The 16722-nt window shown below is 45.1% G+C and overlaps 1 protein-coding gene across 1 annotated transcript in view; it reads right to left on the bottom strand.

Annotated features, from left to right (window-relative positions):
• The window catches only part of LHFPL2 (lipoma HMGIC fusion partner-like 2), a 133769-nt gene extending 129684 nt beyond the window's left edge, over positions 1–4085 (bottom strand). Inside the window, exon 1 of the mRNA XM_012721943.1 lies at positions 4028–4085. The gene's annotated coding sequence lies outside the window, so the exon portion shown is untranslated. The remainder of the gene's footprint in view (positions 1–4027) is intronic.
• Positions 4086–16722: the final 12637 nt, after the last annotated feature.

Here is a 16722-nt window from a genome sequence, read left to right as displayed (position 1 = left end):
TCCTGACCACCACGGCATAAGGGATGACTTCGCACTCCCCTGATGCTATGGAAATGGAGCTCCAGGTTGATCAGGAAGGAAATGAGCAGCTCCTATGCTAACACCAGAAATGCCACCCTACGGTGACAAAGATCTCAAAGAGGCTACTGGAATTCCCCCAGTGACAAAGATCTCAAAGAGGCTACTGGAATTATCTTCTCTGCCTTTTATTCTTCAGATACAACCACAAAATTAGATGAAATGACCCCCTGCTCCTCTAATTTAAAGCCTATTTTATTACCTCCAACCCCAATTCTCTCTTTTAAACGGATATGAGACCCTGAAGACCCACCAGCCAGGGGATTAGTAATTGCAGGCTTCTTCCTCTGGGCCTGTTCTCCAGAGGGTGCTTCTCCTTCCCCCAGGGTGGGGTCATAATCAGTTCAATCTTCATGCTTCAGAGACATCCCCTTTGAACAAGATCAAATGTTTCCCCAGCCCTGCCCTGCTCAAAGGAGCAGCAGCCCCTTCTCACTCTCAGCATTAATGTCAACTCAGCCAGAAAGGCAGAGGCAAAAGGAGAAGGTCAACATGGTTAATTGTCCACCAGGCGAAAATACAGACCCACTCGAACCAGCACTTTGGGAGGGCTGATCGCCCCCATAAAATGTTCAGTGCACTTTGAACCCAGGAACAAGGAGAATGAGAGCTATTTTCCCCAGCCTGCTGGGCTGCCATGGGAGCTCAGCTGTTTGTTTTCTTTCTCTGACTGTAGCCACAGAGGACTGTTCCACAGCAACCCCAGGTGGGCGACAGAATGCAGGCCAGGTGAGCAGAGGCTTGCCCGGCAGGCCGCAGAGAAGGACAGGGAATTGTCAGTGGAGGAAGTCTTAAGAGAGTTAAGAAGGTGGCAAAGTAACGTAAGACTCCCAGAAGCCCGAGAAACTGTTCCACCATGTAAGATATCCTCTACAGGGAAGAATCATATGACGTGCAGCACATTTTCTCTTTGTCATTAAAAGAGATAGGAGAGGAAATTTTTTCTCTCTTTTGCCCATTTGGAAAAGTTACTTTTATTACTAGTTATCCAGAGGCCTCCTCCTAACTCAAGTCCATAATCCTAAAAAGGCACCAAGGGACAGGAAATGATAATTTCTTAGCTGGAAAAGGACCTCAGAGTGATTGAAAAAATTTCTCCAATTTTATCATAAAGCAAAGGTATAATCCCATTTAAAACCAACTTTTCCTGGAAACAAGTATTTAAAATTTTTTCCCCCAATCAACAGAACTCCTGTAGTGGATAAGACAAACAGCCAACCAAGCACATCTGACAAGCGATTGATCAAAGTAAAAAGTGATTCCTGAATTATGCATTGATTGTGTACTGGACATGGAAAAAAGCAAATTATTCTCCAAGATATCGACACTTGGGAAATGTAGACTGAAATTTGAAAGCCTGTTTTGGAAACTGCTTCTTCTTTATGAAGACAGGATAAAGGCATCACCTGAAGTGCAAGAGAAAGGTTTCACCTAGAAGAACCAAAGTCCCCTCAGGAAGAAATGTGCTATTTGTCTGTTGCGTGTATCTGCCGCCAGCCACAGCCTGGGTTCCCAGGCATTTCAGCAATAAAGGATATCAGGGTTCACAGAGCAGTGTGCTAATGACACTGGAGTCTGAGTCCAGCAGACAGCTGTTGTGTCCGCTAGTTGCCTTTGCTCTGCTTGCTCCCAAATGTCTACCCTCGACACAAGGGGACCATGCTAGGCAGTATCTTTGGGTCAAGGCCAAGGCTCCAAAACAGCTCTATCAAAAACACACATGCCATAGTATATAAACTCAACTACTGAGCACTAGCAGCTCTATCTTTAGAACGAGTAAACAAGTCATTAAGTGAAAGAAGAGCACCGTATCCATATCCTAGTATCCGTATCCGAAGTCGGCAACACACAGTTCAGAAGCTCTCGGGCACTTTGGGAAACAGCATCACTTCTTGGAATTTCTAATTAGGATAGTGTGAGTTGGTCAAGGTTTGACTAGAAAGTTATGTGAAATGTGCCTGCAGACATGCCTGAGTGTGAATGGGCAGCCAGCTCAGGAGCTCAAAGACTTGACCTACCTCAGTTTTTTGAACCTAATTATCAAAACTACATTGCACAGCAGGAGGTAGGCTGAAAAAAGCTACCCCAGAAGCTCAGTGAGGTGCTAATTATTCTTCTCTGGGTGATGAACAACCCTGTGTTTTTGGCAGCAGAAAGCGCATAGCCCTATAAGCATCACCTTGCATCATCATTTACAGTAAAAGCTCAGATTCCAAAACCTACTAAAAAGCTAAAATCCATTCATATCTTAACATCAGGACTTATATGCTGCAATTTATTTTTCTTAGTTTTCAAGTATTGACAGACAAACTGGATTCTGTGGAGACTGGGAATTCCATGGAGACCAGGCAAAGCTAAAGTCCTCGATCTACCTCAGCCTCAGAAAGCATTAAGAACACAAGCAGGGTCAGTTGAGAGCCATATTCCTACCGCTTTGTCTTTCACTAAGTTCTTCTGCAAGCAGCTGTACAGCCAGGACTCAGCGCCAGCAGAAGCCACAGCTCTGTGACTGCTGTAACAGGGGACTTGCTGACTGGGTTGCGAAAAGTGCAGTTAGAAACCAAAAGACAACTTTTACTTTTAGTGCTGCACACACCCAAAAATAACAACTAGAGAAGCTGAACAATGAACAGGCTGAAGCTGAACAGAAAGGCAAGCGTGCAAACTCAAGGCTGCATTCTCCCACGTGAAAGAAGTCTGCAGTTAGATTTAAGTGCCATATCCCCCCACCTCCAGCTTCCATGAACTCTGCCCCTGACCAAAAGTTCCCAAAAGGACCGAGGCCCCATTCTGGCTCCATCATCCAGTTGAACCCCCGCCCCAGGGGTTGCTACTCCCAGCTTACAGGTAGAGCAATGTGGCATCAGGCCCATTGCAGCACTTCTCAAAGCATCCAACTCATTAAGACATATGGGGGAAACTGAAATGCACTGATCAAGCTCCATTTTATTAAACCTGAATACACTAATCAACAGCCTTTTTTTATTAAAACTAAACTAGGTTATTCACCGGCAAAGTCAATTATTGCTTACTCCCTGCAGCCTAACATTTAGACACATAAGACATCAGTCTTATGGCTGATCAGGGCTCCAGGGCAGCCTGGCAGTGGTCTCTTGTAGGACAGACAAGAGCACCGGTGTTCATGGTCACAGGCTGTCACTCAGTACATTAGTGCTCCATGACCCAGCATCACTGTCTATTCAAGACGACAAGAATAAAACAAAAACTCCTAACCTCTTGCCCTTTTCAATATGGGCAAGAACCTAAACTCCTATTGACCTGACTATATTATGGTAAATTCTCAATTATGCGTGGTAATGTTAGCAAACAGCCATGTAATTAATCCAAAAAGGCACTACAATGTGCGTGTGTGTGTGTGTGTATACACCTTAGTTTAGTTTACTAAACTAAGAAAACACTAAAGTGTTTTCTTCTCAGACTAATATTCATTCATTTACTGAATGCCATGCTAGATAGGCAATGGCAATAAGAGAACTCATGGACTAGAGGAAAAAGGACACACGAAACTCAAGTGAAGCTCACATGGCAAGCTGTCATGTGAGCAGAGAAGCAGCAATTCTTTCTGCAGGAAGGCTGAGAAGATTAAACTTTGCACAGCCTTTCACTTAGTTTGGTACCCTTGAGCTGGATCTTCTGTGGGGAAAGGAATCTGAAGCACCAGTTCAAATGAAGAGGAAGAAGGCATCCACCTAAAGGAGAAGGCCAGCAAGGCCAGGAGAAAGCTGGAAGAGGGACACCAAGTTCTCTGGTAACTTTGCAGAGTTGGGGGACCACCTCACACCTTCCTTAGAGGTGCTGCTGCCCTCCATTTAAGGATTTCCTTTGCAGTGAATGAGAACTTTGGGTGCTATCAGAGTGAATCGTTCAAGAGCAGAGTTTCCTCACAACCCATTTGAGCATGAGCCAGTTCCAGGAATTCAACCCTTACCTGTAGAGGAGCTGCTCCTTAACAGAGGCAAGAACCACAGGCCAGCTGTGAACTTGTGTCTGCTTCCTGGTTTACCTGAAAAGCAACAGGAGAGTCATTTTCCAAAGTTGAAGTAGCCAGTCTTTTAGTGGTCCCAGCAGGGACCTATAGATTGGACACAACTCTTTGGTGTCAGAGCAGAAAACCTGGCCAGTGTCACTTGGCCAAGAGGTAGCATCAGAGACCTGGGTGAGAATCCTGGTGTTAGGACTCACTCACATGGTAATAGAAAGCCATGGACTCAAGCTACCTTGAAGTATCTTCTCTGCAAAATGGCTAAGAAGGTCCTTTCTATGCCAGGTACCAGGTCAAGCCTGGAATCCTTGAATGAACATGTGACAGGGACCCTGGCCTCAGGAGCATACAGTCCATGACAAGGAAGTAAGCAGTAATAAACATGACCCTAAGGCAGCTCACAGGAGTCTCACAGAGAAAATTACAAGATGGAGTGGAGTCTTTTCAGAGGCACCAGCTGATCTGAAGGGGGTAAAAAGAAGTTCCCTAGGGCCAGTGATGGTTACAGGAGGTCTGACAAGCAGAACTTGGCCAGGCTAAGAGGGAAGTAAAGCGCAAGCTAGGTAGAGGAACAGCAAAATAGTGTGCCCTGGAAGCAGAAAGAAACAGTAAATTCATAAACAGAAAGAATATTTCAGGGCCCTCCCTGGTGGCGCAGCATTGCAAGCTAGCTGTAGCTGTTTCAGTGCAAGTTTAATCCCTAGCCTTTGAGGTGACCCACATGGCGTGGCAGACCTCTCCTGACTTGCCCGCTGCTCCCCTCAGCAGTGTACTTCATCAGTCTGTTTGTTCTGCTTCCCACTCTGTCTCTAGTGAATCCTCTACCCACCCCTGCACCTCGCCTACACCCCGGTTCTGTATGCATAAATAAATCTTAAAAAAAAAAAAAAAGGAAGACTATTTCAGCGACTGGAAAAAAGTGGCAAGAGATGAAGTTATAGTAGTTTGGCCTTTATCTGAAGGCCAATGGCAAGCTGGTGAAGTGCCAAACATGGAGGAGAGGTGGTTCAGGAAGCCTCTGTCAGAAAGAAGGGAGTGGAAGGAGGCACTTACAGGCCATCTGAATTACCCCCAAATGCCACATCCCCAGTCTATTTGTGGAGAGGACCAAAAAGGTGGCCCTTGGGTAAGAAGACGGAGCGAGTGCTCCTTCCAACACTCAGTGGCTATCACAGGTCCCTCCAGTAAGATCATTCACCCCAAACAGATATTCAAGGAGCAGTTTGTGTGCCCCAACACATCTGTCAGAAGGTAGGTAAGTGCCTAGTATCACAGCAGTTCTCAGTAATCACAGGTTCACTATCACCTGGGAATGTGTTAGAAAGGTCATGTTTGCCCCATCTCAGAGCTTGCAAGTCAGAACCTCCAGGGTGAGTGAGGCCCCCCGCGATGTGCTGTAACATGTGCATCAGGGGATTGGGATGCCCTCTAAAAGTAGTAAGTCCTAAATGGCGGCAGTGCCAACATTGGGGGGCAGCTCAGAAGTAGCCCAGCCTGTTAACCTGTTGCATCCGAGGATGTCCATTTCTGTTTAAAAGAAAATAGACAGCATTGGGTTGTGAAGGCTTGGGCCCATTTCTAGCCCTGCTAGAATGGGAGGATTCCATCGCCCCAGGAAAAGCTTGTGTGCTTCTGCGACCAGCACTGTTCCATGACAGCCAAGGGGAACTCCAGCTACAGGCAGGTGGAGCCATGTTTTCCTTTTTAGACATCTCTCCTCCCACCAAGACATAAAATCTGACCACTCCAGGAAAGAAACAGCAAGGCCTTCCGGGAGGCTCCACATGGTTTTATAAGAGGGTCAATTTTCTGCAGTGTGGAACAAATTCTGTGGTTACAAAGTTATCAAGGCCCAGAGTCAAAGAATTCAGAGTTAAGAAGCGCATGGTTCAGCTGTCTCTCTTTGAACATCTATCTTCTCTTTATGAGAGAAAAAATTTATCTATCTTCTACACTAGGCATATTTCTATAAAAAAGCTGGCAAATTCCTACACTGTTGCTTACATTTCCATTGCTCTTTTCTTTCCAAAAGGAGAGAAACTGAGTCCTAAACATAAAAATAGTCTTCGTATTGACACAGGTGCTGGTGACGGCAGACACTGCATGTTCCAGCCATGCTCAGCTTCCAATGCCCCTCAAAACAGAAACTGCATGCAGTCAGTGGGGAGCAGACAAGCTGCAGAAACCCCACACATTCCCTGAGCTGCAGCCTACTAGGACTCCAGCACCTCACCTGTCTAGTGCATGTGTGCCCACACCTGTACGGGCCCTTTACAGGCCCCACCTGGCCTGTTCATTCTGTGCCCACACCTTGATAAAGACAAGGAAGATAATGGCCATTCTGCCCTCTCCCCGACCTGAACACCAGACAGGCTCACAAGAATTTCAGGCCTGATTTCCATCTCATCTTCATTAGCAAAAATAGTGAAATGACTTGCCGAAGACCACAGAGCAAGCTAACTGGGGGCAGAGTGGAGGTTGGGGGGACAGTTCAATGCTTTCTGATATACAATGCCTGTGTTCCTACCTTTCCCAGACAAACATAACCATTACCCTTTAAAGGCAAAATCTCTCATTAGAATTAGTTTTTAAAAATTCTTTTTCCCAATACTTTAAAAGCAAGACTCTTGTGAGTCTTGGAGTTAAGGGCACTAAAGTCCATTCGAAGGACAAATCAGGGTTTGGGGCTGGAGGAGAGGGCATGAAATGACCACGGGTGTGGTAGCAGGTAGGTCTGTCCCATGAATGTACTTAGTGTAATTTTTCTCTTGGTTCTGGCTTGCTCCACCAGCAGAGGCCAAGACAATCTCCTTACCTATCTTTGTGCTATTCTGGAAACAAACTGTGTTATTCAAGCAAGTTTTGGTTTTGGCACTAGAATGCCCAACTTCAGGGATTCTTTTAGCCAGTCATGAGCTGAGAATTCTTGGAAAATGTGACTGTTCTTTACAGATATAAGAGAGAAAGTATATACTAAAGCACACATTCTAGGTGGTAAGGCTCAAGCTTTTCTAGACTGAAAAAGTACCTCAGTAGAAGAGGAAAAGTTTCTGCTACTGGTCAAGTTGGCCTATGAAGCAGCCTGCTCAGTCTGTCAAGGCTTATATTTAATAGTCCTGTAGCTCAAGAAAGCCCACAATGCTATAATCGTGTTTGTTAAGTCTTCTTAAAAATAATACCTTCAAGGAACTGACTTCTTACAAGCTGTTGACAAAGGACTCTGACTTTGTCCTATCTGTAGATAAGAGCCTCTCTGGAATAATAAAGCATGTGTCAAGATAAAATCTGAAGTGGGAACATAAGCTAGTCCTACCAAATACCCAAGAGGCCAAGATTATAAGCAAGGATGCCCCCTAATAACCACAGTCAGTATCATAGGCTCAGAGGCAGGTTTCTCGATCATTCTCTGAATGAGTATTTCTATAACCTGCCTGATCGTAAGAACCACATATAAACTTGGTTTAAAAGCAGAGTCACAGGATCCATTCCAGAGCTAGAGTCCAAACCCTAGAAGAGGGGGTCTGAGAATGTACATGTCTAGCCACACCCTAGCAGAGTGTCAGCAAGTTTCAGAAATGGTATCCTAACTGAAAAAGAAAGTTTAAAAAAATCTTTTTAACTGTATATTTCCAAAGTTATGGGGAAGGTGAAAAAATGAAGTTTTAATTGGCAAGTGTTAGAACCTTCATTATACACTTGAAATTATGGAATATAATCAGTATGTAACTAAAACACAGCAAAAACATAACCTGCCCCCATAGACTTAACTATCCCACCCAGGGAACCTGTGCAGCTGCTCCTGGTGGCTACTGCAAGACCACTAACGTGACAGCACTGAGGGCCCGTGGTCTCACCCAAGAGGCCAGCATTAAGTAACAGGCAACCAATTCCAATCAGACTGTACAGGTGCCCTCCTGATATAAGCCTTCTGGATGGCAGCCTCCAGCTGACTATGCCACAGTTTTATCCACATCCTGGCTTTATGGGAGATCACACTACTTCAATGTAATCCCCATCCCCATCTTCACCAATGTCATAGGGAATTCGTTAAAAATACAGAATCCAGGCTTCACCCAGACCTCCTGAGCCAGAAGTAGCATTTTAAGAACACCCCAGGAAAGTCTTGAGAGAGCCCTGCTGTAATGGGTGGGGAGTGCTGATCTGAAGCCTTCACCCTCACCTGTGGACACCCAGGTCATGTGCCCACCCACATGTACCCATTTAGGGCTCCTCATACTTCTAAGTCTCATCAGTCTTGATTTATCTTGGACTCAAATCCCCCATATGAAGAGTGCAAGGACTGACAACCCAAAGTCTAACTTTTAGGGAGTTAAAAGGAGGTATTCAGTACCAATTGTGTCTTACATCCTTATCTCATTCTAAGAGCTACCTCTTTTAGAAGGCAGGAATGAGGACCAGAGACCATAAATCAGTAGAGACAATCCAAAGTCAAACAATACCATGGAATGCTGGCTCTGTTGTTTCCAGCACAATGTTAATGAGGTCGAGGTCAGGGGTATGATTAGCTTCCTCTGTATCTTGGCACAGACTCCAACCCTCTGCCCCCAGCTGCCTGCAAAGGCTGACTCCCTTTGTTACTAAGAGGATTCCGGAGAGTGACAAGGGCAGGCTGAACATAGCAGCACCAGTAAAGGGCTCAAAGAACTTGAATGACTGACGAGGAGAAAGAATGGAGGGACAACTCACAGCCCAGGGGGTTGATGGCAAGAAAGATGCCCAGGTCACAGCTCAAAACTAACTGGATAGGGCTGAACCACATGCAAGAATGAGAAAGCTAAAATTTCACCAGAAGAAATGGGAAGCCCCATGGTCAAGATTTTAAAAATCAAACACACATATACATGCTAGAGAAAACATGCTAGAGAAAACTCGATGGCGGTGCCTTGAAAATGCTTTAGAATTTTTTAGAAGAATGCTATACAACCTTTGCTGGGAAACCTAACATATGCTTAGGGTATGTGAGTTTATCTTCCAGATCCAGGGGAGCAGAGCTTATCAGAATAGAGCTCATCAAACTATCCTAGATGCCCCCCCGACCCCCGCCTCACCCCCAGCCACCTGTGCACACAGACACCTTTTCATCACCACCACTTGGAGTCTTACTCATTGTGGCCTCTTGATCTGGCTACAGTTTTTTGTTTGTTTTTTTGAGTTCTAATTTCAACATTGCAAACATCTTAGTTCTCTTTATGAATGGAGGAAAGAATTATAGACCTGGGCACAAACTGGGAGGGGGGGGGGGAAACAGTATGTCATCAGAAAAGACAAACTAAGCACACCAAGGACTTAGATCAAAGGTGACTTGCCGTCACCTCCTGTGTAAGCTGGCCACAAGGCTCCAGTACAGCATGAATTCAGTTGTTAGGTCCATAAATTATGAGCTTCCACTCCAGAAGAACCCAAAAGCACTACTATAGACATGAGCACAAGACCGAGTAATTATCTATTTCGACATACTTTTCCATGCAAAATCACCTTCCCGTTAACCATTTTTCAAAATGGATGTGATTTTAAAGTTATTAGCCATGTTTCTCTTAAGTGTGTATTCTACAAGCAGTCATTTGCATTTAATATGAAGTCATTTGCATATTAAATTTCTGTTTAATTTCAGAAAATGTGATCTTTAAAGGAAAGGGGAAAAAAAGTCCATTTTTTAAGATGTCTGTTCGTCCTGACTAAGCATGTGCCCCGTACAACTTCCCTGAAGATGAAATGAGGATACTGTCCATGTGGTGAGGCCCCGGCTTCAACAACTGGCTAACTGCCTTAAAATTGGAAAACAACACGTGAAATTCAGCCCAACTGCAGGCTGCCTCAGGAGAAAGGAAGCTTGAACTCCAGGTGCCCTTGACAACACAGCTCTGTGTGGAAAGAAAGAAAATGCTGAACAATAGAATCAGTAGAGGAAAAAGAGCCCCTCTAATTTTCCCGGCATGTGGAGAGACTGCTGCTAATGGAGTATTTAAGATCTCACTGCTGGTTTGGGTTCTACTGAACACTGAAACAAGTCTCAAAAAGAAAGAAATCTTGTATGTCACCATAGTACATATTAATTCAGCACTTCTTATCATTCAGACTGGGGTTGACACATCTCACTAAAAAAGAGGAACAACCCTATAGTAGTCATAAAAACAGACCATGATCACCAGTGGATTCTCTCCTGTGGTTGGGAGAAAGCTGCCCCACCCTGGTCTGGGTCACAGCACCTAACCTAGTCAGTCCTCCAACTTCCAGAATAATTAACAATATTAAAACAAATAGGAATTTCGATTCCTTTACAGGACAGAGACCTGCTTATGATGGCTGCACCACAGGTGCAAGGAGCTATACAGTGTGTGGCCAAAATGGCTGACAGTTTTGTACACACACATCTCCTCCTCCTCCTCCACCACCACCACCACCTCCACCTCCACCTCCACCTCCACCTCCACCTCCACCATATAGTTTTGATTTTAAAAAATAAGCTACTCACAGAAAATCAGAAAAATAAAGTCACCTATAATCTCACTAGATCAAAAATGCCAGTTAAAATTTTAGCCTCGATCCTTTTTACACTGCCCTTCTGATGGCACCCCAATCAAGCAGGCAAGGGTAAGGTGAGGTGTTTGTAGGCTATACAAAGACAATGATTAACAACTTCCATCAGCTTTACCCTAATTTACAGCAGCAAGAGAAGTTATAAGTCAAGTAACATGCCTGCAATCCAACAAGCATTTTTTGGGGGCTTGCTTTGCACATTTTTCATTATTTCACAAATGAATGCAATTCAAATTAATAGCAACAGCCTTTGAGAGCAAGGTTAACTTCAAAAAAGACAGAGAGAGGCTGTCCTTTGTGACATGAAAACAAAAGTTAGTTCTACTTGCACAAGTTTCCAGGGTGCCTAGAGATTCAGTTCCTAGTAAAAGCCTTCTTCTGATTGGTTGCCTTTTTGCTCTGTCTTCAGAGACCAGGAAAGCCTGGACCACCTTCTTGAAGAAGGGAGAATTAATGCTGGGGAATAAGCCTATGGAACAGTTGGAAGGACAGACCTGGGAACTGCAAACACATGTGCAGCTGCCCACCAGCAATCCTGGGGGCCTGAGAGTCTGTACACTCAGAGGATTAGAGAGTCAGCCCACAATGGAATGTTTAGTTCCACAAACAGAGAGTGCTTTGAAAGGCCATTTGTTTACTGTTTTAACACCCTAACTTTGTATGTCAGCCTGGGCCATGAATCCTCAACGCATTATTCTTCTGCAACCAAAAGCCAGACAACCTGGTTACACCTGGTTGAACGACTTCCAATAAAGACATACAGAGCAATGCCAGAAGGGCTGTTACTGATGATGTCCCCCAGTTAGGGTTAACACTTGCCATGAATCTGCTGAAACCCTCCATACTCATCATTCACATCCTATTGTCTAGCTACAGGGCTGAGTACCTGTTAATTTAGAAATCACACCAAAAATTTAAAAATTAAGTTTGTCTGCACACACCTAAATGGGCCCCTACAAGTTTATCCAAATATTGAGAAGTGTTACTTTGTGTCTATAAAACCACTTAATAAATGTGGTATTAAATCAAAATCAGGAGGAAGTCGGTGTGCAGCATCCTCCTTTCTTCCCTACCCAGGCTCAGAGTCAGTCAGGTGTCTCGCTTCACCTAGTTAATGTCTTATTAGGCTGAACTAAGAAAACATGCCTCCTTGACTAGGTTCAGTATTTTGTAGCTGCATATAAAACTGGTTTATAGTCTCAGCATGTGAATGTCATCTTACATTTTCTTAAATATCACACAGGCATGTATATTCGTCAGCTGGATAGCTATCAGAAAACGGAGTACCTGGAGACTTCACAGACATTTCGCACTGTTCTAAGGCTGGAGTCAGAGAGCAGATGCAGTCAGATTGGGTGTTGGAGCAAACCCTCCTCCCGCGTGCAGATGACCACCTTCTCTGGGGCGAGAGAGTGAGCTCTGGTTTTGCCTAGTCTCATAAGGACAGTGGTTCCATCAGGGGCACCCTCTCCTCATGACCTCACTCAAGTTTAATTACCTCCTGTGTAACGCCAACAAGGCCCAAAGCAGGTTTTCTGTGATGGGGCAGAAAGGTAAGGAGGCATCCTGGAGCCGATGGTGGCTTCTGCAGGCCTTTAATGACCTTTCTATGCCATTTGTAGAGAGGCAGGTGCAGGGCAGGCAGGGAGGCCTGGGGGCCAAGTGGCTGGCAGGCTCTCCGGCCCCTGCGATTCTTTACTCCTTCTGGGCTCCCTGGTGTTCTCTCATGGTCTCTCCACTGGTCTCTCCTACTCTCTGCCTCATGGTCCTCTGCCGCCGTGTCTGCAGCTGCCCTCATACGCTCCGCCTCCCGGCTCAGGCGCGCCCACGCAAACACACAAACGCGCGCCCGCCCGCCCGCACGCACGCACGCACGCACCCACTCCAGGTGCCGCCATCAGGCACACGTGCAAGACCGCAGGTGTCGATCATTGATGCTAGTGGAGGGAGGGCAGAAAAACCTGATCATTCCCATTTACCCCACACTTCCCAAAAGCCTCACCTACAAATACCATTACATCAAGGCCTGGGGCTTCAACATACCAATTTGGGGGAGGGTACAAGCATTCAATTTCACAATCCAACTGTGTGGTATTCGTGTTATCAGTTACAATCCTAGCTAGTGCACATGCTTAGAACAATTCTATGCACATTCCTTCTAACTAGTTCAGTTTGAAATAACATACACGGATCTTATGAAGTCTGCAAATAACACCAGTGGAGTAGATCTTTAAGGCCAAGCCAGGGACTTGATAATCCCTGGTGAGGCCTGTTGAAAGGATGAAAGAGAAAAATTCAGTTACAATACAGATTACTCTCACCCTGAGCACTGTTTAGTAATCAGGCAGCCAGAAAACTGACAGACCAGGCAATCACTGGCCACTACTATAAATAACTCCATCAACAGCACTGGACTTCTCCCACCCAGTCTCTGCCTCTTTCTGCTGAGCTGCTCTGCTTGGAAGGCTCAGTTTTATTCCTTGCCATGTCCCCAGAGTGAGATTCCCGACAGCTGCATTCTCAAAGAACCATACCAGTCACCATGGTCGACCTCTTACTAAGTACCACCCTAGGGCGATACCCAGCACGTAGGCAAGTGACTCCCTCACCAAGTCCCACCTGCATTCTTGCACTAGCCTCCTACCTCACCTCTGTCCCTTGCCCTGGCTTCCTAGTCACCTGCCCCCTTGTGATCTTTCTAAAGCACAATATGACCCCATTATTCACCTGCAACAAATTCTCCATGTTTTGTGCAATTTTCAAGGTGAAGTTCCGTACCCAAGGCCCTAACTCCTCAGGTATTTCCTGAACTTGCCTCCAGTCCAGGCAACAACTGAGGGTACCCTGACCACCTTCTTTTTTTAAAATGCCAGACAAAGCATTTTTATTGCATTATGTATTCCTGTAACTTTAAAAGTAGTGGGGAAAAAAAACTTTGAATGTGCATGGGAACCACATATCCACTCTTTACTCTCTGTCATGTCTTCTCCAGCAAGAGTCAAGTACTTCGAGTGCCAGACCACAGTCTCCCCTGGATATAATTTGGGTTTCATAGTTGATCACATGTGACCTCACTTTTCTAGGGTTGGTATGTGTCAGCTCTGAGAAAAGCCATTTGTTCTCATAGTGTGGGGGCTAGTGCTCCTCCTCAGCCACTGCTCAAACTGATACATACTTTTATAAAGCACAGGAAAAAAGGACACCCCCCCCCCACCTTTTCTCTTATCCCTAAGAGGACCCAGAGGACCAGCTACCCTGCCCCCAGCGCAGCCAGACCCCTCCAGCTCGTCAATCAGGCTGGTTCCTAAAAGCACACCTGATTCTGCTTTCCTCTGCAGTCTCTTCTAAATCCAAAAGGGAGCTTGCAGGGTTTATGGGTGCCCTTCTCATATGACAGCCCTGCTCTTGGTCCTTGCTGTGTTACCAGAAGCCAGGACAGAGCCTGGTTTATGGGAGAGACTCCAGGTATTTGCTACGTGAAAGGCTAAAAAGAATGGATGAATGAACAAATAAGCATTCCTCTTAAATTAGAAGGGCCATATACAGCAGAGTTGCCCAGCTCCGAGATACTATATTGCTAAAGAGTGTCTTTTGTTCATTTTGCTCTTAAGTAAAACCCTAGTAAAACCTGAGCAATGTATCATTAAGCCCAAGATAAACTTTAAAGTTACTTCTTGAAACAAATGCTAAAGTTGGGTTATTGACTTACCATTTGTAACTTTCTAAGGACATTAAGCAGTGAGTAAAATGTAACTTAGAGCATTCTTGAGAAAATTACCATGTTCACCACTAGTTTATTTTTCTCAAACAAAATATGGATATTAATTTATGGGACCTTGAACCTGAGCACCTGCCACATCACAGGAGCTGTGAAGCTAGACTACAAACCACACCTATGCTCCACTCTTCAGTTTCACACATAATCTGCAGGACACATTCCCTGGAACTGGAGTCCCAGCAAAGGCTGACCAGAATGCACCAAAAGGAATCAGACTGCAAACTCTAAAATTTCAAATGTCTCTGGATATGGGCTGCCAAAGGTCCATCGTACCAGCCTCAAAACAGAATTCATCTGCAAAGGTGGTCATTCAAAAGCCAGGTGCAGCATCCATCAGTCTAGTTCTCTTTTTCCTGGAATTTAGAGACATTTAACTACCATCACTAACTTTCTGAACATTTACTCAGCACAAGGCACCACCCTAAGTCTATACAGGTATAATCAGAGTTAATCTTTAAGATGAATGATTTGCATTATCACCACCTTAATAAAGACTGAAACAAGACCGAAAAACTGTCCAGGGTTCAGGTAGTAATGTATCTAGAAAGCCAATGACCAAACATGAGGCTCTATTTTGGCCTTCTTCATTGTTAATTCTTTGCAATAGAGAATTTGAGAAGCTGCATGCAATGTTCACTAAAACATGTACTTTTCTGTACATTGTTTTTCTACCATCTCCCTCTGGACTTCTCTTTCCTGCCCTGCCCTGCCCTGCCCTGCCCTGCCCAAACACTATCTGCAGTAATATCTCTTTAGTTCATCAGTCTGTACAGCTATGGAGACAGGTGCCATCAATTCTGCGCCCATCCATCTGGATAAACAGGATACATTACTTTTCCCAGAAGACATCATTTTGCTCACATCCAAAAAGATTCTTCTTTCTCTTCCTATAGACAAATTACTGCTTTGTGTATCATGAGTCAAATTATATTCAAGAAAGTTCATTTGCTGTGTAATTATTTTTCCTAATTGGACTGCTTTGAAGACAAATGATTTCCCCCTCCTGAACTACGGAGTTTCCTGAAACTCACAATGTCTTCTTCCGAGGCATAAAATATTTGCTATACCCTTTGTAAACCACATGTCATACTGGCAGTTCTCTGTGTGATCACTCAGGAGAACTATTATTATAGTACTTTACCTATTACTGCCTCAATTCCCTTAAGTATTATTTCATTGACGAATCAGATTGATGACATAGATTAATAACAGCCTGTCACAGCATGAAGTAAAAAGAAAACAACCTTGGGTTTTATTTGTTTTCCCTCTCTTTAAAACATTAATCTCCACACCTGCATGAGTTCCCTATCTCTTAAATGTGAGAACACCCACATGTGTTCCCTACCTCTTAAATTTAAAGAGAAGTCATTTTGCATAAAGAGGACCAGAGTGGAAAAATCAGTAGTACCACGGAAAAAGACACCACCACCAAAGAAACTACATTCAAACCTGGCTTAAACCTGGAGTGTGTAGCGTCTCCTAAGACTGGGAGAAGAAAAGCAACGTAGCGCTGATAAACACCCCTTTCTGACTGGGCAACTCAGGTAAAACTGGCCGTCGAGGCTCAGGCAGCACCCTCTCTCCCGCCCTCCACCTCTCCCCTCAAACCCCCCCCTCCCCCCAACACACACACACTGGTCCATAGGGGCCGCTTTGCGATTTCAAACATAAGTTCTACTTTTACTTCTGGGTCACTGATGGCAACCTATTTGCATGCTCACAATTACAACAGAGAAAAGGGTAAAGACAGGAAATGGCCCGGGTGGAAGTGAGTGAAGATGGGAGTGGAGTATAGGATTTTGTCTTTACTCCCATTTACGCCTATTAAAACAGCTACGGACACTCAGAATTCTGGAGTCCCCTGCAACAAAAGTTGAACAGGATTCAAGAAAATCCTTTTGCTTTTCTGACTTCAAAGAACACTAGTTTGCTGAATGGCAGGAGTAAGAGAGAAGGAGCGAAAACCCAGTAACTTGGTGCCAAACAAACAAAAACCCCAAATCACAAACCGTCTCTCCAAGTCCTCCCTCACCCATCCCTCGAACTCAACCAGTCGTCCCAGATGCGGTCTTCCCCACTCCACGCCCATCTCCTCCAGCCCCTCACTCCAAATCACTGCTTTACCCACAAAAATGCAGCCCAGATCTGAGAAGCAGCTGACGTCTGCGGCCAGCGTGACCCACCCGCCACAGACCGGGCCCCCGGGGGCGACCCCCGGGCGGCCCTCCCAGCCCGGTACCAGGCACGCCGAGCCCGGCGCCGAGCACACGCTCACCGTCAGGCGTGCCTACGGGCTGTCCCCCGG

The sequence above is a fragment of the Condylura cristata genome, unplaced genomic scaffold (genome assembly GCF_000260355.1).
Source record: "Condylura cristata isolate star-nosed mole 26May11 unplaced genomic scaffold, ConCri1.0 scaffold00007, whole genome shotgun sequence".
Classification (NCBI taxonomy): Eukaryota; Metazoa; Chordata; class Mammalia; order Eulipotyphla; family Talpidae; genus Condylura; species Condylura cristata.
Note: the sequence above shows the minus strand (reverse complement) of the source record. Positions and strands in the feature narration are given on the sequence as shown.